This window comes from Mytilus californianus, unplaced genomic scaffold (genome assembly GCF_021869535.1).
Source record: "Mytilus californianus isolate M0D057914Y unplaced genomic scaffold, xbMytCali1.0.p SCAF_24, whole genome shotgun sequence".
Lineage (NCBI taxonomy): Eukaryota > Metazoa > Mollusca > Bivalvia > Mytilida > Mytilidae > Mytilus > Mytilus californianus.
Genome location: NW_026262673.1, coordinates 4,142,324 through 4,169,212, shown reverse-complemented (window position 1 = coordinate 4,169,212; position 26,889 = coordinate 4,142,324). Strand labels below are relative to the sequence as shown.

The 26,889-nt window shown below is 33.2% G+C and overlaps 1 long non-coding RNA gene across 1 annotated transcript; it reads left to right on the top strand.

Annotated features, from left to right (window-relative positions):
* Positions 1–13,758: 13,758 nt before the first annotated feature.
* LOC127732437 (uncharacterized) lies at positions 13,759–18,605 on the top strand. The gene is made up of 3 exons (XR_007996256.1): positions 13,759–13,851; positions 17,548–17,598; positions 18,410–18,605. It is a non-coding gene; the product is annotated as an uncharacterized LOC127732437 (long non-coding RNA).
* Positions 18,606–26,889: the final 8,284 nt, after the last annotated feature.

The window sequence follows — 26,889 nt, the reverse complement described above, 5'->3', positions numbered from 1 at the left end:
CACCAGATAAGCGTCACCTGCTACGCATGCACCAGGTAAGCGTCATCTGCGACGCATGCACCATCCACCATGCGAATCCAAACTCAGTTGAAATGTTACTATCATGAAAAGGAAACAATCGGTAAAGTTGCAGATCGGACCCAGTTTGTTATATTTAAAGAATTTTCATAAAATTACAAAACTTTAAGATTTCTTTGAAAATAGGTAATTGGTGTACTTTCGGCAAGGTAATCAATTTAAGAATGAAAGGAAACCAATATATAGCAATAACGAAAACATAATAGACAATCGTAGTTAAACAAGAGACTCTCAAGAACCGGAATCGCTCAGCTGTAATTTTTTGCTTAAATCTCTCTACAATGAATTTTTTTGCTTTTCAATATATATTAAAAAAGTGGCTTAAAATGCCATTTAAATGTTCTTTTTATCTGTCATATTTGCTTCAAAAGCAAAAAAAAATGTTTCATTTTTGCCATAGTGGCTATGTTTCTTGACGTACAATGAAATGAAATACAAAATTTATACTAGAAACTCTGAAACTCATTCAGCCCAAGTTTGGCTGAAATTGATTCAGCAGCCTCAAAGGAGAAGATTTTTCAAAGTAAGCAGATTAGATGAACAAATTGTGAAAAATTGTCTTTAAAGGGCATTAACTCCTTAAAGGGTCAATTGTTTAAAATAGATATCATATACTTCAATAATTGAAGCTATCTATATTAAATATTTTCCTTAAGTTATAAGTAACAAATTTCAAAATTACGCAACAGTCGAATACGGTTTTTATTTGAAAATACACTTCTCATTGGCAATATTATTCTTGTATGTGTATACTATTTGTTTTAAAGCAACGATGAACATTTTTCAAAATATCAATATAAGAAGCATCCAAAGCAATTGTTATGATACTGAAGATTTAAAAAAATGTGCATGTATATTTCAGAAATTTTAATTAAATTGAGGTTTTGAAATAACCTTATCAGCATAACTGACGTAAACAAACTAGTGATTGCGTGTTTTTTATACGAATAGTTACTTGACTATTACTCCTGCTTCATACACTAAAACAAGTGTATAATCAGAAGTTTAATTTGAATATACTGTTTAAAGTCTAAATTATATTTCTCCGGCATTCACTTATTGTTATTAAACAACACAGTTCATGTCCACACTTGTATGTGTGTGTCGAACTTCGCAACCATAATTGTTTAAGTCCTGACGGTCACCTTTATAAGCTTACATCTACGTTATTTGGTCTGTCAATGGATAGTTGTCCCATTGCCAATAACCCATCATCTTCTAATCGTTTATTGATCCTTTTTGTTTAAATAAATGTCAGTGCACTCTTTCATGACAATTGTCTGAAGTGAGATTTTCTTTCTGTCTCCCATGTGATTAAATGTGGACATCCCGACCGACACCTTATGTGGTCAATTTTAAGGTTCAATATATGGTGAAAACTTTTTGTTTTGACAATCAATAACTTTATCAACTCTTCATTACGAAACTTGAATAGATCTTACATTGCAAGAATGGGTTTTCGTCACAACTAGTCTTCATTTACCGAATAATCTTTACAAAAAGAGAACGGAGCCTAAACATATTTAAACGATTTGGTTATGGAAGAACTTGATTGTAGTATTGTATTTTTTCACAGTCCTTCGCATTATTTAAAGCTTAAATTATACAAAATTGTATTTTGCGACGATATAAACATCATCTATCATTTTGCTTCCGGAATTTAAATCATGTAATGAAACATGACAACAACCAAATTATAAACGGAACTGTATTTCAGAATACTCCCGGATTTAAATTTTCATGCCACCATCATGCTTGCAAATTTGAATAAATAACAACTACACATTATAAAAAGTCACAATTTAATAAATAACGCATAATCCTGAAAATACAATTATTAACGAAATAGTCATGAAGATGCCTCATTTTAAATTGACTTTTACTGGAAATTTCATAAAATTAAACTAAATACTTAGTCTATACGGACATTGTTGAAATTGCACGTGAAGTACGAGTTAAAAATTATCTTGCAACGCCCGAATAGATTGTATACAAGTATATGCAGAGTTAAAGTTGAACAAATATTGGAAATTATACTTAGTTTACTGCTCTATGCTTAAAAGTGTGTTCCGTTTTTTATGTATGTTATCACCGTTATTGTATGTTAGGTTATACTTTGTGCAAATGTGCAAAATATAAAGATATTTTAGACAGAAAGAAAACTCAATATTTTTTCATTGTAATCGGTATTTAAATTTTTATGACTGCATATGTCCTGCATTATGAATATAATTAAGTGAAATATCAAAAAAATATATCATTCTTCATGCAACTTTAGTTCTTACCACACGTTCTTTATCTTTAATTTTATAATTCATTCATGTGTACATGTATATTACGAATACATATATTTTTGTGGCAACATCAACAATGTTCAATTCCAGAATATAAATTTTATTTGTGTCAACCATATAAATAATTTTCAATGATTAAACAACACATTGGAGTCAATGAACCGTATTTACGATCATGATGTATAATGTACATGTATTATGATGTTTTATGTTTTATGTCATAGCAAGTATTCTGGTTATTTAAACATGTAAAACTATGGGAGTTCATACTGAGCTGATTAATGTCACTTGTGTAATGAGGCTGTTAAAAATAAAGGCGCCCCTAAGTAATCGACCTGGGATCTTAGGTGTTTATATGACTATCAGAAATTGCTTGAGTACATATATTTGTTTTCCTTAAACAAAATCTTTCAATTCCATGATACTGCTAAAACCAAAACATAGGCTTCACCTACACACGGATCATTTGAACTAGAATCATTCTCGTCAGAGCGGTACTGACTCAAGATGTGGAAACCGCACTCCTTCCACAAAATGCCACAAGCTTATGTGTACAGAAATCAAAATGGCTGTGCATGCCGCTTGTATGTTCAACTACACATCTCGTGATATTAATAATAGACACACGATCAAACTAGTTTGAGATTTGAACCAGCAGGTTCATAAGGTAAGTGTGCTAGTTGGACCCAATAAGGGGGGGATATAACAAAATTACCATAATACAAGGTATTTTTAAAACTGACAAAACTAAACGTTATCAACTAACGGAACGAGTATAGTTCGTTAAGAAAATCTGACACCCTCGGCTGCGGCAGCCGCAAAACCTGAACTTAAAACGATAGTTTCAAAATGATTTCTAAAAAAGAGGCTAAAGATATCATAGGAGCATTCCAAACTCCTAAGCCGAAGAAAAATTGATAAAGCATGACAGAAAGACAATCTAACTCTTAAAACACACTACAAAGAAAACTCTAAAAATCGGGGATGGTTTGTCATGGAATAATTAAAGCTTGTCCTTTTAATCCACTGTCTTTTTTAATTCATCATCTGCATGTTCGACTAAAGAATTGTCCATTAGATTGACAAAAATTCTGTCCGCAGTGAAAGAGGGTCTTCAGAAATACTTTGAAACTGTTAACATGCGTAGTGATATTAACCACATGTGGATTCTATAAAACTCTAAAGAACTTCTGGATAATTTTAAATCTCGATCTTTTTCTGAAATTAGTTCTATCAAAACTTTTCATTTTTCAACCCTGTATACCACCATTCCCCATGTGAAATTGAAAAATCGTTAAAAAGAAATAATCCACAATGCTTTTCAACATAAAAATGATAGCATACGCTATACATTTATTACTTTGGGATACCTTACGGCATATTTTGTTATTAGTGAACAAAAAGGTAAAACATGTTACACAGAGAAACAAGTGATCAGTATGCTGGAGTTTCTTATTGACAACATATTTGTTGCATTTGGGGGTAAACTTTTTCAACAAATTGTCGGCATTCCTATGGGAACGAACTGTGCGCCTTTACTAGCCGACCTCTACTTATTTTCACATGAATCGGAGTTTCTTCATACACTTGTCAAAAAAAAAATATCAAAGAAGCCAGGTCATTTAATTTTACATTCAGATATATTGATGATGTTCTTTCAATTAACAATCCCCCCAAGGGTGACTGGGGAATAGAAATATGGTCACGTGGTCTTCTTCCAACCGGCAGTAAAACGCTTGCCAAATTGGGGCGTCCGTTTGGCTGTGCGGGATGTATCAAGTTTGCAGCCACGTCCGGTCAGAATGGGGACGTTAAATCTGATGCCTCGTGTAAAGAGAGTGCCACGCTCTTTGCACGTTAAGAACCCTTGCAACAACTCTTTGAGGGGTCCATAGGTGGCCTGCAAAATTTCTGTCCCTATCCAATATACCCCAATTTTCCAGTGGCAGTCTAAATTTCCCCGACCATCATTCCGGATGGCCTCTATTACAAGACCTAGCTATTGTATTTATTGTTAACTTGTTCTTTTCCTGAACATGCATGATATATTTGCCCCTAGACGTTAAGCAACCAACAATCAATCAATCAATCCATTAACAATCCAAACTTTTCTGATTGGCTTCCATTAGTATATCCCCAAGAACTAGAAATTAAAGAAACAACAGACACGGCTTCCTCCGCCTTATTTCTAGACTTATACCTCGAATTTGACATACACGGTCATCTCAGTACCAGAATATGACAAACGAGACGATTTTGATTTTGAAATTATCAATTTCCCCCACCTTAGTAGCAATATACCAACTTTACCTGCATATGGGATATACATTTCCTAACTTATTCGATATTCGAGGACATGCAGCAACTACTCAGACTTTGTAAAACGCCACCAGTGTGTGAGCAGAAAGTTGATGAACCAGGGGTATGTCAAAGAACGTCTCGTCCTTTTTCGAAAAAAGTTCATCGGAAGGTACCAAGACCTTGTTGATAAATATTCCGTATCAACTTCACAAATAATACACGATGGTCTTGAAGTATAGAATCTGGGTACTGACGTTGTTTATCATCTTATTAACGTGTTTTAGTATTCTTAGATTATTTGTCTTTATGAATATTACTTTTACTGTTTAGTCTGTTTTAAGTGGTATCCATTTGACGTGACTCTGTACTTATACATCCCGTCATTGTATTATTGTTCTATGATAATTTTTGTATTCTTGTCTTTCATTTTTGCTAATATGCTTTGTCTATATACCATTAGTGTTTCTTTGTTACATATGACGTTGCTCTGTACTTATACATCCCGTCATTGTGTTATTGTGACATAGTAAATGTTTGTTTACATATTTGTTTGTTTTTATAGTGATTAAGATAAAACCAAAAATGTTGACTGCTGTACCCCTAATTTTGACATTTTTACCTATTATGTCTGTTTGTTTTGTTCACACATCGTTGTCAATATAATGGAATTTTATTCGACTGTCATACATGTGAAATGTTTAGCTAGCTATAAAAACAGGTTTAATCCACCATTTTCTACATAAGAAAATGCCTGTACCAAGTCAGGAATATGACAGTCGTTGTCCATTCGTTTGATGTGTTTGAGCTTTTGAGATTTTGCCATTTGATTAGGGACTTTCCGTTTTAATTTTCCTCGGAGTTCAGTATTTTTGAGATTTTACTTTTTGAATAGATCCTATTTCACGAATCTCATAGGTAATGCATCCATTTCATTTTTTTAACATCTGTATTTGTTGTTCCGAAGATATGAAAACTTAACATGCAAACTACGGTGACGGGTGTATGAGAACATGATGTTTATTTTGTTCAACCAGTCCGAAAACATCAAGATAAAATGTTGATTGTATTTTCAAACATATCAATGTTTGCCAAGAATATAAAAGCCAAAAATGTGTCAAGCCTTGAAATATTTTAAACAAATATGTTTGCTAAACGATTGATGCATTAATATTACAATTCAAGCAATTATTACTGAATAAATGTGTAATTTAAAGAACCTTCAATGATCGGCAAATAATACTTCGTGTGCTTTAGGGAATTATTCAATACTTTTTCCAATTTATGTTTATATATACCATTATGTTAATTTCTTTATTCGCGTATCAACTATCCCATGTTTGCATTGCCTAAAATAATTTTTTTTTTTTAAATTACTATTGTAGCATATATCTTCACCACAGCAACTATAAATATGTCTGCTGCATCAAAAGAAAAACAAGCAAGACTAGGCAATATTTTTTAAAAGCTTTTTCCAAAAGTAATGCAAAATATTTTTAAAGAATGTGTAAGTTCAAGAGGTTTGCAAGGGAAATATCAACTGAAACACATAACTATTGATTTTACAGAGAATGAAATATCCTTAATGGAAAAACTTCCAAATATAGATGACTTCACCATCGAACTATGCTATAAAATAGTACGGTACGAAAATGTATTCCACGAACCGTCGTGTAAGTGGGGGAATGTTCCGCACGTTTCAGAAGTCGAAATCGGCGACGATGTTCAGAGAATACTTAATGCAACTAATGACGCTATCAGTAAGAAGTCGGAGGAAATATCACAGCAATATTACGATGAATTTAAAAAAAAAAAACGCTAGATGTATTAAAAAGAGTGGATAAGTATCTCTGTCAAGATACTTCTATACAGTTGTACCAAACAATTCAGAGATCTGATATTAATATTACTGATATGCTTCAAGAACTTGCACTTATGCAGCAAATAAATGGTATGGTAAAGTCGTATCAAACTAATATGTATTTACTCAAACATATCTGTAGTCTGATAATATCTTGAATAATAGAAAATGCAATGGACTTCCCAGATACAATTCTTCATGATTTTATTTAAAATTTTTACACGGCTTTCACTTCTGTTGTTATATACTATGAACTTTAGATAATTAAAAAAAAAGAAAATGACGACAGTTGCAAGATTGGTAGAAGTCTTGACTCTAGAATATGTTTTCTGACAGATAAATAATCAAGAATAAACAAGTAAATTCTTCTTGTCTTTTATTTTCAAACAAAAGTAACCGTAAGACTCGTGAAATTCATCCGAGTGAGAACCCTTATATAACACGATTAACAATTCTAACACTGTCTGACACATACATTATACATTTGACAATAACCGCGTTTTTTTTAAGAGAGTGATCGTGATAGGTATTATTGATAGGTCAAATTTTGGTTTCTTTCACTTAATTATTATCGGAATTTGTAGTTTCCAAAGGTAAAGGTATCATTCGTCACGTATTAAATAATTTAACGGCTGAAATGATGAACATTACTTTTTTTTTTTAATTAATCTTACATGAAGGAAATGATAGGTTGAAATATTGATTGCGTCATTTTGGCTTTGATGATTGCCATCTCAAAGAGATTACTCTCCACTGCATCTTTTAATGATATTCAGGACAATAAATCTTAAATTGACCGTAAACCAAATTTTCTGTAAGATATCTTTAAAGGCTACTCTTAAAAGGATGAAGTAAGATATTCATATAACTGTTTTAACTGTATTTGTAGTTATCCAAACAGTTGATGAAGATAGTGAAAACATAGAACGTTATTCAAGTGTTTCGCGAATTATCATTGACACTTTTCCAAATATCCTCAGAGATATAATCGGCTCCATTATTTCTGCAAACAAATTGTACCAAATGTGCTTGCCGCATCTAAATAGTTTCTCGTCTGATCAGAAAATTATCCTAAATGATTCACAATCGTCAAATTCGTATGATTCAATGGACATTACATTGATATATAAGTTGTTAAGACAGTTTTCGTTGATAAATCCTCCTACAAAAGGATGGGGTAGTAATCCAGAGAAAGTAGATATAAATCTGGTAGATGATGTAGAACGCATACGTCGTTACAGAAACAAATTGGCTCACCGATGCAGCATAGCTATTGAAAAGAATGAATTTGATGATTACTTCGACAATTTTCGTGACATTGGAAATAGAATGGATCTAAATTTTTTCACAAGACAAATTATAAACGAGTTATAATAGGGCATAAAACATGCAGTATGGATATGCAAATGCAGACAAAATACAAGAACGCCTTAAAGCAGCTAGAAAATATAAAATGTAAGATATAAACCTTCAGCGTTTTTAAAACATATTCGTTTTTGTAACAGTAGATAATAATTGTTTATATTTTCTGAGAGAATATATAAGAATCATAAGATGTGGTATGCTTGCCACCGTAGTTAATGTCATAATTTTATTAGTATGTCTTTGTGGGGTCCTTTTTCTCATAAGTCGAAAACACACAATGGAAAATGCCATGGCAAAACAAAAACGAAAATCGACGAACAGATAAATAACAGTACACAAAAAACAACTTAAATTGAGCAACACGAAACCCATCGAAAGGGTAAACAGATCCTGCTCCACATGGTGCTCCCGTCGTGATATGTTAAAAACCCCTTGACAAGTCTAATTTGGTTGGATACATTCCTGGAAAAAAAAGACGGGATTGTGGTTACGATAAAGGGAATATATTCGTCTTCATCTGTGAAACAGATACCCAATACCGGCCAACCAATCATGATGGCGTCCGTATACATAATAATTTATATTTTATAATAATTTTCAATAATTTGAGATTTATTTAAATATGGGGAAAGAACGAGAACTACTGAAATCGTAATCAGGGCATGATGGATAGCACAAGATGATTACCATGTCGGGACATCCGGTCTTGATCCTTTCTCAGTACATGCTGCGAATCTCTCTTTTGTTTGTTTCCTTGATTTATATCTTCCCAAACGATGTATAACACTGAAATAGTACTGTTACCTATTTTTTGTAGTCATGTTGAATGCATTTATATTTTGTGTTATTTATATTTATTGTTTATGGATAATAGAAAGTTGTTCACACTTGTAATGGTAAATTAATTGATAAAGAATATGAAATCTTGTCACATTGGTCGTAAATGAAAAAAAAATGACTTTTTATTTATATTATAAGTCGGAGTTATAAAGGTCAACATCCATAGACAGAAGTCTTTTCGTTTAAATCAATTTACAAGAGATACATGTTCATTATCAACGTTAGTGTACAAAACGAATGATGCAAGGCATTTAGGCAAATTTTACCTGACATTTATTTTTGCCTTTTTTGCTTAGGTCCTCGATGTTTCCTAATGTTCTGGTTTATAGTTTACCTGACATATTTTGTACAGAAAACACTATTGTGTCTACTAAAACTGATATGCGAATGTATTTCTTTAGCAGCAATTGTTTTCACGTTCATGCTTTTTTGTTTCATTTGCGGGGAAGGAACATTTTCAGATGTTAACTTCCGGTTTATTTTATTTTTTCCATATTTCTTATGGTTGATCCCGTTTATATTTTATGTTGTTCTTATTTTGTCCGTTTCATTTGTGTTATATTCAATATGTAAGTCTTCTCATTTTAAGCTCTGTATACACAATATACCATATGGACAAAAAAAAAAGGTTAAGGAACAAATTTGTTTTTACTGATTGTCGTTTTGTTTTTATTTTTATAATGCGCATCATATTAGTTTTGGTATCTATCTAATAATTGTCTTATATCTTTAAATTTTACAGTGCAATTTGAAAAAAAACCTATAAAGTTTTACTGGGGAGAAAGTTTTGATAAAAGTTTGAGGAATCTGAGATCGTTGTTAAAGGACGAAAAATCAGAAGGTAATTTGTCTGAATGTATATTATTTTTGGTTCGCTTCTTCACCTAAAAAGAAAACAAAAGAAAACTAATTTTCAAACGTATGCTATTAAATAAATATGTTAAGGATGATTGATTGATTGGCGTTTGCTTAACGTCAAGTTGCAAATAAGGGATATTGGAAAAATACAGACATTTTGCTATGCAACAGGTCAGATAATAACTCATTAAATGTCTTTGCCTAATGTTTTAACGTGCAGAGAACGTTGCACTCTTTTTTTACACAAGGCTTTGACTTTAATGTCCAAATTCTAACCGGACGTGGTTGTGTACCTGTACATTCGGCACATCCCCACTTTGGTAAGATTTTAATGTCGGCCTGAAAAGTCGAAAGTTACCAAATTGCTATTCCTCAGTCACTCACGAGGTCACTTCATATCCAATATAATTAGAAAGAAGAAAGAAATTCTGATTCAAGTTTCAATTTGAAAAATCATTCGAAGACTCTTCATTGCACTTAGTTTCTTGACAAAACTGTTCGAACATGCCTAGTTTCGAAAGTAGTTGCTGTAAAACAAAATCAATGTCTGCAGAAAGAACGCCAATGATTTTATAAATCCAAAGGTATATGAATTTCACATTTGATCTCAGAATTTAAACAAAATAAAAAATGTCTTTCTTGCATGAAGGGGAAGATTTGAAGATTTCAATAACCGTCCAAGAAGTGTATTTTCATTTTTGCCAATGATCTGTTTTTCTATAGCTATTGATATTTTTGTAGCATTAGACTTGTAAGACAACACCTTTGCCTTCCCTCATGTATTCAGTGTTGTGATTTTATCTCAACACGAACATAAAACTGGCAGAGAACATCGGTTTGTGGTACGTTATTAAATGAGAGGTTTATCTAGCTATACAACAAGGTGTATTCCACTGTTTAGTACACAAGGAAATGCATGTACCACGTCAGGAATATGACAGCTGATTTTCATTCGTTTGATGTGTTTGGGTTTTTGACATTAACATTTGTTAGGTGACTTTCCGTTTTTATTTTTCCTTGGAGTTTTGTTTTACTTTTTGTAATATTTAGAAGGAAGACGTACAGTCCGTGTACAGATCATCTTCCAGAACGAGGAGGATGTGGAGAAAACAATTGATATTCTGAATTCCCTTAAAGACGAGATCAATAAAGACTTGAGTGGAATAGAATTTATTGTTGCCACTAAAGGGAGTATAGTTCTACATGTAGATATATTGCCACAAATGCTGGAAACGGATGAACTATTACAATACACCCTTACTTTATTTCTGAGAAGGATTTTGGAACTCATTACGACCTCCGATACTGAAAGTATGGATATGGTTTTGTTATCTATAGAAGGTTTGTAATTACTGATCGATTAAAAAATGTACCTGCGCTTATACATAACTATATAGATATAAGTGGTATGAGTGCCAATGAGACATCCAAGTCAAAATTTATAAAAGTAAACCATTATAGGTCACAGTACGGTCTTCAACACGGAGCCTTGGCTCACACCGAACAGTAAGCTATAAAGGGCCCCAAAAATTACTAGTGTAAAACCATTCAAACGGGAAAACCAACGGTCTAATCTATATAAAAAACAAGAAAAGAGAAACACTTATGATCCACATCAACAAACGAAATATGATCATTCAAGTATACTCTTTGTTTCTAAAAGATTATTTTCAGTGGTTCCGTGTTGGTATGAATCTCAAGTAAATGCTAGCTAAATTATTAAACTAGCTTATCGAGGTTAATGATTGATTAATTGTTGCTTGTTTTAGGACGAGAACAAATTAACAATTAATACAATTGGAAGGTTAAGACATATTGACCCGAATGAAAGTCGGAATTTGTGAGTACCATTCAAACATGTAGGTATGAAGGATAGGGAAGAAAAGCCATATTCCAGTCAGAAAATTGTTGAAACGGACCTTTAACGTGCTGATAGTTTGTCACAGCCCTGTTCCGAGGCGTTGGATGTATTGTCCACATTTCAACCGGTGTCGGCTGCAAATTTATCCAACCCTCGCAGCCAAACCGACACCCTCTTTAGCAAGGTCTCACTTCGGGAACGGAAGAAAGCCAAGGATGATACTGTTTATATACCCAAGTCCACCTTTACGGTTTCAATGATATTTATACTAAAAAACTCGTAAATTAATTAATAAGCTGAATGGGTCTATGAAAACCCATGATTTTCTGTTTTTGTTAATCACATTATATAAACATGATATATGAATTAGATATTGATACCTTACTTGAAATCTCAACCATATACTCCCATTACACTAACTAAAGAGGAAATCCGGAATAATCATTGGACTGTTCTATGTTCCTTTGGATAGCATGGACCCGATGTGGATACTAACAAATTCCATAGATATGTTTGAATACCTACAACCTAAGTCTCTTTCCTCTTTCAATAGTCCACAAAGGATGACTGGGGATTAGTAATATGGTCACTACAGGTCTTCTTCCGGTAGTTAAACCCTTACCAAAGTTGGGCGTTTGTTTGGCTGTACGTGTTGTATAAGTACGCAGTCACGTCTGGTCCGAATGGGGACGATAAATCCGATGCCTCGTGTAGAGACAGATCCTTGTAACAACTTGTTGATGTGTCCGTAGGTGGCCTGTTGCAAGGCAAAATTTCTGTCCCAATCCAATTCACCTTTATTTTTCAATGGCAGTCCAAATATCCCCCCCGACCTTCATCCTGGACGGCCTCAATTACCGGAACTACCTATTGTGTTAATTGTAAATTTGTTCTCTTTCTGAATATGCACTATTTACCACTGTACGTTAAGCAAACAACCAATCAATCTTTTAATAGTATCAAATCATTTGACTTCTGTACCCTTTACACAAGTATTCCCCATTTCAAACTAAGACAACTTTAAAAAAAATGATCGTGCTTTGTTTGATAAAAATAATATTGTTTTAGGGAGAAATAAATCGTACTTTGTAAGAACAACTCTGATTTGAACAACAAAAGCTATGAAACTGACATTATCCAGACGCTTGATTTCTTGATTGTCAACATAATTGTTACGCTTGTAGGACAAACAAACAATTGGCATTCCAATAGGAACCAAATATGCCGCACTGCTGGCCGATTTGCTCCTTTATTCAAGAGGCTGACTTCATGCATGATCTTTTTAGGCAGAAGGAAAAGCAGCTACCATTATCATTTAACTTAACGTGAAGTTATAAATATATATGAGCCCCCAAGGGTGACTGGGGAATAGAAGTATGGTCATCATTTGTCTTCCTCCGACTGGCAGTAAAACCCTTGCTAAAGTGGGGCGTCCGTTTGGCTGTGCGGGATGTACAAATTTGCAGCCACGTCCGGTCAGAATGGGGACGTTAAATCCGATACCTCGTGTAAAGAGAGTACCACGCTCTTTGCACGTTAAGAACCCTTGCAACAACTCTTTGAGGGGTCCGTAGGCTAAATTTCTGTCTCTATCCAATATTCCCTCATTTCCCGTGGCAGTCTAAATTTCGCGGACCTTAACCCCGGACGCCCCTATTACATAACCTACCTATTGTATTTATTGTTAATTTGTTCTCGTCCAGTATATGCATGAAATATTTGCCACTGGACGTTAAGCAACCAACAATCAATCAATCATTATATATATATATGATGTCCTTTCACTAAATAATATCGTCTTGATGAACATTTTTACTTTTTCAGTTTCTATCTTTCTATTAAAGTTATATAGTAAAAAAAACATTTAATCTTTAAACGTTGGTAGCAGAGAGGTTTCGTTATATATTTGATGTTTCACACTACAGACATCAAGAAAACAAGAGACAAAAAATGCAAACCTCAAAGGTATTTTTTAAACCATTCCATATTTGAACAGAAATCAGTACATTAGTCTTTTCAAATTGAAAGAAATACAGCAAACAAAGTGAGCAATTGAATAAAATGTGGTAATTAATTTGGAAAAATCGTTGATTCTAGCAAAAATACGCCAATAATAAAGAGATTGACGTCAAATTACGTCAAATTAACGGATTCAATTCAATATAAACTCGTTTATTCTTTTTTTTATATTTATCTTACAGAGTTCACACAATGGATTGCATCAAAAACCATTGGACAACCAGTTTACTTAGAATTTGATATCGAGGCCGAGTTATTTGAAACCGACCATCAAATGGTAAATCAATTAGGACAAATGTCGGACGCCATCTTGAAACTTTCAAACGGAAGCGGAACAAACAATGATATTACTGCAACACTCCTTCCTATTTGTCTTGGTAACTAATTTATCTCTATACATTTTATTATTTGTAAAAATGCATTTACTTGTAAATATTTATAAAACAGAAATCGAGTGTTATTAAACTGGTGTTTTCATATTGATCCTGTATTGTTCCCGCAAGCAAATACAACAAGCCACAACAGTTAACTTCGACCTTAGAAGACTCTTCGGGCACACGTATAATGTAAAATTAGGCTTAGAAAAAACGTAGGCGAAAAAATTCCGAAACTGAAGAGAAACTATATCACATACTATAGATACTGTTAATGTTTTAACCAAATCATTATAGATCCTCAAATAACTACTATTCATGCTTACCATACTTCTTTCTGTTAAGAAAAATTCAATATCTGAATTACTCGAGGTAATTGAACATACCGGAGTTTTGAAGTCGCACGAATTTCTAATAGCGAAATTTGAAACCCATAAATGATTTTTTTAAGGTTTTTTTTTCTGCGTTAGACAGTTCTGTCAATCCATACCCACACTTTAACCAGGAAAAACATGTTGCATCTCCATATTGCCGAGACTGAGCAATGAAAATCTAAATCAGCCCATAAGAGTATTGCATGCCGGAAAACGTGAACGTGCTGTAACCAGACAATTTGACGTCAGAAACTCGTCTTACTGTTCTTCAATCAACGATACAAGGTAGACGGGATTTGTTGATGACCATCAATGACCAGATCAATATGTAGTGACAACGTCACGTCAATAGAATTTGATTACGCGACGTCATTTGCAAGACATGTATACGGCTGCAACGTCAACTACTTTTCATATCGCCAAATGCCATGTTTCTCATAAACTGAAATGCCGAAGAATCGTCTGCAGAAAAAACACAAAAGCCCTAAAGTTTAAACTGCATTATTGCCAAAACACACTGTAATGGGTGGGACAAATGCAAAATCAGAAGGTACAAAACGGAACTCAAAACATGACCAACAGAATTGCTTTACCTTTTTTGACAATCATTTTGGCTTTGGTTACAGGCAGTCATTGCCTGCAACGGTGACACATCCATTGGTAAGGAGAAACCCAGGGGTTCAGTGCATACCACATGATTTAAAAATAAAAAAAAATATCTATCAATTCAACTTTCGAACAGTAAAATACTATTAAACAATGAAGTAATGAATGAAATTTATGTTCATACATATGTTCAACATACATTGCATATTTGAAATTAAAAAAAGATTAATCTAGTGTTGCGTTTCTAAAGTCGGTCAGTATAAAACAGCGGTTTTGTGTATGCATACATGTGTTAGACATTTTATAATTTTTGGTGCAATTTTCATTTGATTAAAAAGTAGTTTTTGGGTTGCAACGGTATCATTGAGTGAAATCATTGTAATCGACAGCCATTGATACATATGAAAAAGTTTAATATTTAAAAGGCAACAAAATATCAGGTTTCCATATCCACGATGTTATGAACGTCATTATATTGTAAAACAAAACGTTCAACAAGTGAAAGCTTCCAACAAGTTCGTGGACTACAGTATCTGTTAAATACTATGACGAAGTGCGATATTGGAGGTGTGTTCAAGTTCCGGTAAATAGGTTTAGACTTCGGTTAAAGAGAGTTATGATTTAGAAATGGGCGTTCTTATTGCTATTTGATTCATTGTAAGTTGTCGTTTAGGAGCATATCTTCTTATTCTTCCAGGGCACATGCATCATCCCCAATTTTTGCTGGGGTTTGTGTTGCTCAGTCTTTAGTTATGACCGTTATGGAATATCTGATTCACAAATGATAGCGGATATGTTTCAATTGTCGTAACTACAAGACCTTAAGGGTGACTGGGGAATAGAAGTATGGTCACCATTGGTCTTCCTCCGACCGGCAGTAAAACCCTTGCTAAAGTGGGGCGTCCGTTTGGCTGTGCGGGATGTACAAATTTGCAGCCACGTCCGGTCAGAATGGGGACGTTAAATCCGATACCTCGTGTAAAGAGAGTGCCACGCTCTTTGCACGTTAAGAACCCTTGCAACAACTCTTTGAGGGGTCCGTAGGTGACCTGTTGCAAGGCTAAATTTCTGTCCCTTTTCAACATACCCTCATTTTCCCGTGGCAGTCTAAATTTCTCCGACCTTAATCCCGGAAGCCCCTATTACAGAACCTACCTATTGTATTTATTGTTAATTTGTTCTCGTCCTGAATATGCATGAAATATTTGCCACTGGACGTTAAGCAACCAACAATCAATCAATCAATCAATCAATCGTAACTACAATCCCGTCCTTCTTTCCTCGAAAGTGACCTACCATATAAAACTTATAAACATGTCTGCACTCACACGAGCTACACGACGGGTGCCACATATGAAGCAAGATCTGCTTACTATTCCGGAGGACCTGGGATTTTTGCTGGGGTGTGTGTTGCTCAGTCTTTAGTTTTCTATGTTGTGGTTTGTGTACTGTTATTTGTCTGTTTCTTTATTTAGCCATGACGTTATCAGTTAATTTTCGATATATGAGTTTGAACGTCCATTTTGGTATCTTTCGTCTCTCTCTTAATCATCTCCAACTGCCGCCACCCAGTAATCATTTTGAATATAGGTTTAAACAGTTGACTGTTAGATCGTTGTGATACCAGAACAAATAAAATCATTGGTTTCTTCAACTTTAAACAGCAGTAACATTTCGTAAATAACTTACTTCTCATTCAAAGAATGTATCTTTATATATATATATATATATGGCGATATATCTAATGAGACAAAGATAAGTAATCATTGCATTTTAAAGCATTTAATATGGTAAGGAAATTATACCAACTCTTTTATAAGAAGCTCTTTAATTATGAATATATTATTTTTATTGACTTTTTCTGATTTCAAAATTGTAAAACAAACTTAATTGTATCTACTAGTCCCATAAAAACATAAAAATAAGTCGACGAAAATTGATTGGTTTAATGTTTTGCTTAAGAATTCGTGCCATATTATGAAGGGTCACAAATTAAAAACAGGTTACGGTGAGATTAAGATGAGTCGACTAGAATGTATGAAGAGCTTTGGAAATTGATGGCATGTTACATATGGTCAAAAGTTGAGCTTTGCAATAGGTAAACTACGGATTCCCAAAAGCGTTGTAAGGGTTAGCTTGCAGGAAGAGTGATATTTTCCTACTAAAGAACCTTCCTATTCAACACCCCTATTCTATTCTAATGTGGATGCGTATTTACACATCATGTGGAGCAACTTTGGGACAAAACCTCGCCCTCAGAAAAAAATTTCTTGTACCAATTTCTTTATCCTGGGTAGGGGAGCCTCTCCGCAAAACGTGCTCCTTAGCAGTTCTTTACAAAAGCGTGACCTCATGTTATGATGCCCATAATCATAATATAAAATCTCCCCTACAATTATAAAATTAAATGTTCCCTCTTTTTCAAAAAACAAAATCTAAGTTTTACTTGAAACTAAAAATAGGGGTGTTGAAACTATAAACAGCAGAAAAGGACTTAACTAATGATAATCAGTTCATACGTGATCAATTAGTTGAATGTTGACTACTTTACGACCAGTGGCAAAAGGTTCATTTATTTTCAAAACGGAAAAAAATAAGTACACTTTTAATAGGTAACAAAAGCAGTGGATTATTAAACAGACGCCCCTCAAAAGCATGGTACGTTTGTTAACTGCGTTTGAATGTATCAATTATTTCTTTTGTTTTAAATATATTTCAGAAAATATGTCAGCAAACAAAGAAGCATTTACCCAACCTCTATCACCTAATGGTAAGTTGGATTAACGACACATACTTGTAACATGTTAACTGGTCGGGTTGTTGTCTCTTTGACACATTCCCCATTTCCATTCTCAATTTTAACAGTTATTCACGCAAAGAGAACTTGACACTCTTTGACACGAGACATCGGATTTATGCATCACCCTCAACCAAACAGACGCCTAACTTTAGTTGTTACTGCTAATCGGAAGACGTCCAGATGACCATATCTCTATACCAACGGTCACCCTTTAATATTTATACGATATCAGTGATACAACTTATTATAATTTCCCATTGCAAAACATTGCTCTTCTAACCGATTTATCGGTGTCTGGCGTGTTTCTGTTTATATTCATTATGACAAGTTTTCTCAGTGGCTTGTGGTTTTTATCAGTTGGTTCTATGGTAACCGAGAAGATAAGAATTGAAAAGACACAATAAATTAGTATATCTCCTTCAATTACCCAACAATAGATGAAAAGATAGCGTCAACCAAATAACGTTTCCCTTTGGTATGTCAACTCATCTTTCTTTTTTTTCAATCTCTTTTATTTATAACCTTTATTTCAGTTTTCCTTCGATTATGGGACGAGCGTTTCATTTTCTTGGGGTGGTGCAGGAGGATATTGCTAGCAAGAGCTGAAAATAGTAAACTTTTGACAAGACAGATGAACTGAATCATACAAAGTGCAGGAAAAAATGTAAAAAAAAAGTGAAAATAAATTTTCGTGCGGCAATCGTACTTAAAACAAATTTGCGTGCGTGAAAAACCGATGTGGTCTGATCATACTAATTTGATGAATAATTTTGTATTTCAGAAAAAATACCAACCACAACTGCGGCGTTCACCCAAGCTCAAACACCTGTCAAATACAACCTTCCTGTTTCTGTCAATTCGCGTCAACAGTTTAATATCCAAAAGGGAAGGAATGAATATCAGGTCATTACTAGCTGCATCAAAATAGGCAATTCATTGGTGTTTACCGACTATAATAATGACCAACTTATTATTTGTAATGCAGACGGTACTGATGTCCATCACATTCCTCTGTCCTATAAACCACGGTATATAACAGAAGTAGATAGTAATACTGTGGCAGTGTCATGTACATTTAACAATACCACACTGATAATAAATATGCATACAAGATCTGTCACCAGTACATTCAATACCAGTCATAACTGCTACGGAATATCATTTGATGATAATAACCTTTACGTTGTTATTGATATGAGTATTATACATGTGATGGACCTGACAGGTAAAGAAATACGAACTATTCCTTTACCTTCAGAAAAATTCGCGACATTTCAGTTAACAGAGACAGGTTGGTCTGTATAAACGTTACATCAATATACTGCTGCTCGCTAGATGAAAAATTAATTTGGAAGTTTAAAAATGATAGATATCAAGATTTAGGTCGTGTGACAACTGATAACGAGAGGAATGTATATGTGACTGATGGGAGAACACACACTGTAGTAGTAATATATGATGATGGTAAACTTTATAGAGAAATTTTAACTCAATCAGATGGACTGAAAAGGCCGGGTGGAATTCATTTTGACAAAAAAGAAAATATTCTGCTTGTATGTAATCATTTGTTTGGAAATGGTTTTCTTTTTAAATTAAAAAAGAAACCAACATAAACAATCATGAATAGTTCTTTCAGACAATGAGTTTATTCGGACTCGAATCTGTTTGTGCATTTAGTCATTCAAAATAACTTCCATTTATTTTCGTTTTCTTTACTATCAATCTAACTTGATTGATTGTCATGATCTGTACAGTTGTATTCCGTTTTCAGAGACAATTAATAATTGTGTTATGTACATGTTTTGTGTGATCAACGCTTTAATTTCATTTGTGACCAGAAATCAACTTTATATGGAAATTTTGAAAAAAAATTCAAAGACGTAATGATCTTTGGTTCATGTCCACTTGCTCTTTGATAGTTGGACACAGATCTACGTGTAATGACCATAATTATTCAAATTCCTAAGCAGGTAGTGATTTTACAGTACAGGCTATAAGGAAGTATGAATTTCTGAATTTTGTTAGATAGTATGAACAGAACATGGCTCTCGGTCATAAAACTTAACTTAGTTTGAAAATGATAAATATCAAGATTTAGGTCGTGTGACAACTGATAATGAGAGGAATGTATATGTGACTGATGGGAGAACACACACTGTAGTAGTAATATATGATGATGGTAAACTTTATAGAGAAATTTTACTCAATCAGATGGACTTAAAAGGGCGGGTGGAATTCATTTTGACAAAAAAGAAAATATTCTGCTTGTATGTGATCATTTTTTCTTGGAAATGGTTTTTTTTTAATTTAAGTCATATGTATGTCCTCAATATATTTTTGTTTCGAAATAAATATTCTTTATGGATGTGTAGTTTGTAAATAATATCGGAACAAATTAGAAATTGTATTGTGTCGTTGGGTTCCTGAATCATTGACCGATACTTTTTTTTCACTTCGTTTGCTAATTCATATCCTTCTTCATCCCGGTAGACTTACATGTACATTTTCTATACAGTATTTATTTTTTCTCATCCTGAATATGCATGTTATATTCAGGGGCATAGCTGCCGTTAGGCACTTTAGGCACGTGCCTACACATAATTTTTTGACATATATTTTTTTTTATTAAAAAAAATAATACACAATGTTTCCTGTAGATGAATGTGAATTGTTCAAATCTATGTCATTTGTACACTAGTATATTATCCTTAGTGAATCAGTGGAGTATTGGAACTGTGTCGTTATATTCCACCTTATATAGAAACTAAAAACTAGAACTTTGGTTCAGATCACTTCACTTCTATCAACAAATACTTGAATGAACCTCAACTTAGATAAATGATTTTTTTTAATTAGTTGTTGGCCCAAGTTCAATCTGATGCGTAGTGTTGTTTAAGTCCTGAACAGACATGAACTTTTTGCCACTGGACGTTTAGCAATCAATCAATCAACTAGTTTTCAGTAACTTCGAGAACTCTTAGATCTACATGTAATGACCATAATTATTCAAATTCCTAAGCAGGTTATTACGACCAGAAAAATCGCTTGTTAATTGTAGCCAACAAAAGACACAAATCAATAATAAAATTTAACAATATTTATTATACACTAGTTTACAAGAAGTATAACACAAATAGAAATGTCAACTTAACTCTCAAAATATGTGTCCAATCTTTTATATTTTCTTCATCCGGAAATCTTCTCGGAATCCACAAGATTATTTCATCCAATAGGTCACAATCTAGTATGATGTTGTTAGTAAATAAAAGTGTGAATCCACCTGCTGAGAATGTTGATGTCTATCGATGTCTTAGTCTATATCTAACTTTAGTGTCTGCATACAATTAGTTAATACATTTAGTGTCTTGGGCTTATTATCTCTTACATTCTTCTTCTGGAGTCTAAAACAATCAGCCATCAGGTGATCATTCTTCTTACAATAAGCACAAGTCAGTGACTTCTTCTCAAAAGTATCAAATTTTGGACTAAACTGACTCTTATTCTGTGCAACAGGCTTACTCTCAGTACGCTCAGTGCTTTGATTCCTGTAATTTCCACTCGAAGTATTAAAATTTTCACCTTTGAAACTTCTTTTATATGAAAGGGCATAATTATCAGAAATAACAACTGCATCTTGTAATGCCTCAACAGTTTTGTCATCTAAATGTGTTTTTAAGTCTAAATGAACATACTGCTACTCTTCTAATAACATCAATTGTCTTAACTTATCAAAATGTTTATCTATTTTCTTTGACGTAAATCATTTATGAAATAGATCTTCTTTTTCCCTAGCAAATTCAACATAGGTTAATGAATCAATAAAGGCAACAGTAGTATACCGCTGTTCGAAACTCATAAATCGATAGAGATAAAAACAAATCTGGGTTACAAACTAAAACTGAGGGAAACGCATCAAATATAAGAGGAGAACAACGACACAAAAAAAACACAACATTAAAATGTAACACACACAGAAACGAACTATAATATAACAATGGCCATTTTCCTGACTTGGTACAGGACATTTAAGAAAAAAAATGGTGGGTTGAACCTGGTTTTGTGGCATGCCAAACCTCCCGCTTTTATGGCAACGTCAAACACAACACCAAAACGACAACATCACATGACAGGACCACAATACAAATAAATGGGAGAACATATAGGACAAAGAAACACACGAATAATAGCTAACAAAAGGTACTAGGCTTAAAATTCAATACACCAGACGTGCGTCTCGTCCACACAAGACCAACCAGTGACGCTCAGATGAAAAAAGTTTGAAAGCCAAAACAAGTACAAAGCTGAAGAGCACCGAGGACCAAAACTTCCAAAAAGTTGCGTCTAACACGGCCAGGGTTTTTCTGCCTGGGACAAGAACATCCTTATTATTTAGAATAATTTATAATTTTGCAAACAGTAAATTTTATAAAATGACTATATAATAGATATACATGATAAAACCGAAGTGGGGACTAACTACAGAAAAAAAACGGATACATTGCATAAAACCACTTAATCCAACACATAAAAATACACAGCCGAGTTAGCCAAAGCCTCAACGCTCAAAGTGACGTCACATTTGAAATTCTAAAAAAAACACAAAGTGACGTCACATTTGAATTTGTAAAAATATTTCCCAAAAATAAGATAGGATTAGGATCGATTCAAGATTAGATTTGTAATACTGACATTACATTTATTAATAACAATGAAAATTACAATACTTATTAATATCAAATTGTGGTAGTAATTAGATAATTAATTGTATTATCTAGCTATGTCGGTGTTTCTTCTGAATCAAACTGTAAACCAAATATATCATATAAATTTCGTTGAACCAAACTAGAATCTAATAAATGAAGGGGGTGATTAATTATCTTTACCATAACACACGAATATAACAGAAGAGACGTTAAGACATTTGACAAAATCCGATGAGAGTAACAAATATAACATCAAAATTAAATACATGAATTTGGGATAGAAAAGTACCGCGACACGTCTTATAGCAATGCGGTTTCAAACTCAGCAAAGCAGTCACAATCGGGAATAAGTCACGTTCGGTAATTAAAAGATCAGACGACGTAATGACAAACCACAAACTAACACGTGGTAAAAATGTCCTTAGTTAGTTTGGACAAAGACACATCTTTATTAGACCTAAATTTCTGTCTACATGCCTCTGGCACTAGCTCATAAGCTTTCAAACCCTCCTTTTTAACCGTGTCATAATCAGAACTATTTTCTGATGAAAGTGCTGAGTAAATTTCAGCGGCCTTGCCCTAAAAAAACTTTGCAGCATTGTAGTCCAAAAAGGCTTCAGCCATTTCAATTTTTGAGCAATTTTCTCAAACCGTGGAAAAAAATTATCAACATTTTTTTTTCACAAAATTTGGGAACCAAACGATATTTTTTGCTGCATCAAAATAAAAATGTTCTGATTTTGATTCTACATAAGTGTTGCTTTCAACTTTGTTGGATATTTCAATTTTCATTTTGTCAATCTCTAATCTTTCCCTCGTTTCAAGTTCTGCCTGTTTTAATTTAAATTCATCTTGTTTTAATCTAAATTCTTCTTTTTCTTTTTCTTTCATCTTCTCCATCTCTAACCTTTCCTTAATTTCAAGTTCTGCCTGCCTTTCTTCATTTTCCAATTGTTTTAATTTAAGTTCATGTTCTCATTCAAGCTGTTTTAATTTGAAAGCATCAACATTTCCGACCTTGAGTTCAAGAGCCTCTTCACCAAAAATTTCTGAGTCGACTAAATAATTTTTAACCACATTTTTTCATAGATATTCTAAAGTCTAATTTCAGATGTTTAGCAAGCAACACTAATTCTTTCTTTAAATTATCAAACCTCTCCAGGTCTGTCGTTTTCAAAAATTTACCGGCATCAAATGCCATTTTGTAGAATTCTGTTGGCTAGTTCTAATAAAAAAAATACTGAAAAATTTTTCAATAAGATATTAACGTTATCCCGACACGAGCCCCCAATTTCTGTTACGACCAGAAAAATCGCGTGTTAATTGTAGCCAACAAAAGACACAAATCGATAATAAAATTTAACAATATCTATTATACACTAGTTTACAAGAAGTATAACACAAATAGAAATTTCAACTTAACTGTCAAAATATGTGTCCAATCTTTTATCTTTTCTTTATCCGGAAATCTTCTCGGAATCCACAAGAATATTACATCCAATAGGTAACAATCTAGTATGATGTTGTTAGTAAATAAAAGTGTCAATCCAACTGCTGAGAATGTTGATGTCTATCGATGTCTAAGTCTATATCTAACTTTAGTGTCTGCATATATATACTTGTAACGAAAACTACTAGAAAACTGTAGATGTTTATATTACGCATCTTTTGTTATGATCATTCTGGAAACGTTATGTAAGTAAAATAGAAAGTTCTAATCATTCCATGAGTATCTATGATTGTTCCAGTGATTTCTAAACTGCATAGTTGTAATACAACGTGTATCATTTTGTACACAATGTCATATAATAGGCCACACAAAATAAATTAGGCCAACTAAATAAATATGATAGTTACAATATCATAACACGGTAGAGATTTTTCAGTACAGGCTATACGGAAGTATGAATTTCTTGAATTTTGTTAGATAGTATGAACAGAACAGGGCTCTCGGTCATAAAACTTAACTTAGTACTCCGGTGTTTTGATATGTTGATTTCTGAGTCTAAGTACGATAATCTTGCTCGAAAGTTTTATGAACGCAAGGCCAGAACTTCTACATGACGTATCGACTGTGTTTGTGTGGCCGGGGGTGGTTGAAGGTTTAAGAATCAAAAGATGAATGGTCGATGCGTAGTCCAAAAGTTAGTATTATTATATAGTAGTCTCAGTGTTTACGTGCCTATTTTTTTTAATGTAGGATCGTCAATATGTACTATCAATTGACGTATAAATCAATTATATTCAATCAGAAATAGGTTTTGCTGCTTAATAAAGGGCTACCCTGACCCACGCTGGGCAATGCGTAATATTGGAAATATTGATTTTTTTTTATATTTCCGATTGTTCTGTACTGCCGGTTAATTTATCATTCCGATGTAATTGTAGAAATATGTTTATTTTTTCAACATGTTTTTCATGTGTATTATCATGATAAAATGACCAGTAAATTTTAGGGTTTTTTGTACAAATCATTTTGCTACTAAAATGCTGAAACCGTTTTCCGTCGGGGGGCTTCGCCCCCCTGAACCCATTCCAGGGCTCTGCCCTGGACCTGCTGAGAGTCTTTACCGGCCCCCAGACCCCCTGCCGCAATTTGTGCTTACAGTTTATTGGATACCTAGCTACGCCCCTGATATTTGCCAATGGACGATACACAACAGATTAACCAATTAACTCTGCTAATCATACCAAACTATATGACATGTATTAAGTTTGTTCGTGTGTTTATTTCCTGATTTAATGAAAGGTTTAAAAATTTGATGTTAATCAAGTACAAATATCACATGGTCCAACACCATACAGACTGAAATGACTATGTACCAACAACTTTGTGTCCTATATCAAGATAAATTCCGTTGAAAACAAAATTACAAAAGGTTATGATTGATTTTGAAAACGTAACTTAAATCTTCTTGGCTGTTGTATTTGATAAATGTTGTTCGAATATTAATTTTTCGGCATTTTAATAACATTTGAACATTTATTTGTTCTATATATTTCAATATTGAAAATCAAAAACCTTTTTCCGGGTATGAAACAATGTACATGTTCCTATCTTATATGTATAATGCATACTCTTATGAGAAAGGTATCATCCATGAAAATGTTATCAGGCGTTCTCATCTAAAAAACGATTTTTTTCTTACAGAATCAAATGGACTGAATAGGCCGTTTGGAATTTATTTTAAAAAACAAGAAAATATTCTGCTGGATTGTAATATAAATGACGGAAAAGGTTTTTTTTTTACGTAAGAAAGACACGAATATAAATGAATATTAGTTAGTTTATTCGAACCCAGATTTGTGTTTGCATTGAGTCGTTCGAAATGGATTTTGTGTGTTTGTGTTTTATCTACCGAATACAAATTCAACTTATTAATAATCAATTGTGATTTATTTTACATAATTACTATGATATTATAAGTTATATGGTTCGCTACTGACCCCCTAGTCAAATATGAAACAAAATTGAAATCGGAATCATTCCGGTGTAACGTAGATCGTTAGTGAATCCGTTTTTAAATAAAATCTTTATATGCGTATTTACGTTGGTTTCTATGTTGTTTATCATGCACATTTTCCCACTTTTTCAACTTTGTGTCTTTAATAAAATAAAGGATACGTTGCAAACAGCACTGTAGGTAAAAGTACATCGGGAAAACTTGTGTCGTTTAACATTTTCTAAAAATGATTTCATTACCCTCATTAATTATTTTCTTTGAATTAAAAGAACCCTTGTCATGGTTTTCACCATGTCCGAATTGAACATATTTTTTTTATAACTATCAACAGTAACATCTATACTGTACAGTATACAAGTATACTGTTGTTAGTGTTACTAGCACTCTAATTTTACTAATAGATTTCTACTAATAGTGGTTTATATTGAAGGATCGGGTTTTGTAAAACGTGTATTGTGGTTTTTCCCTATACTGCTACTAATAAATGTTTATTAAGGTTATATAGAATAAATAGAATATATTTTTTTAAAAGAACAATCATAGTAAATCATAACCACCGCATCTAAATTGAGTCAATGTTCATTAAGTGAAAAATCTTTAACAAATCTTATTGTTATAAGATCTTCCATAAACTTAAAATTTTATTTATACTTTTCAGCTCCCTCCCATTTACAAACAGTTTCCTGCAGTCACACAAAGTGCCATTTTTTCCATTAAAGAAATATTGAATTGTAGAGATACACCCATACGAAAAATAAAGGTTCCTTTCGAGTAAGCATTGAATGATTTAACATGTTGAACACATTATTTTGGCTATTGATAGGATAATAAATAGATAGTAAGAATATCCTCATGTCATTGATATTTTTTTTTGTTTTACATTGAATAACAGGTTAATCAAACTTATATGCATAGAAAGATATTTGATTTGGACTCGAACCTTATATCCATGTGTTTATTCAATAAACCATCTCTACAATTTAGGAAAAATGGAAAAATTTAAAATCCGGAATAACTATATTACCTATCAATAGATCCATTTTGTGTTCAATATTGATATTTATCTTTTTGTGTCCTTAATGCCTCGACTTCGT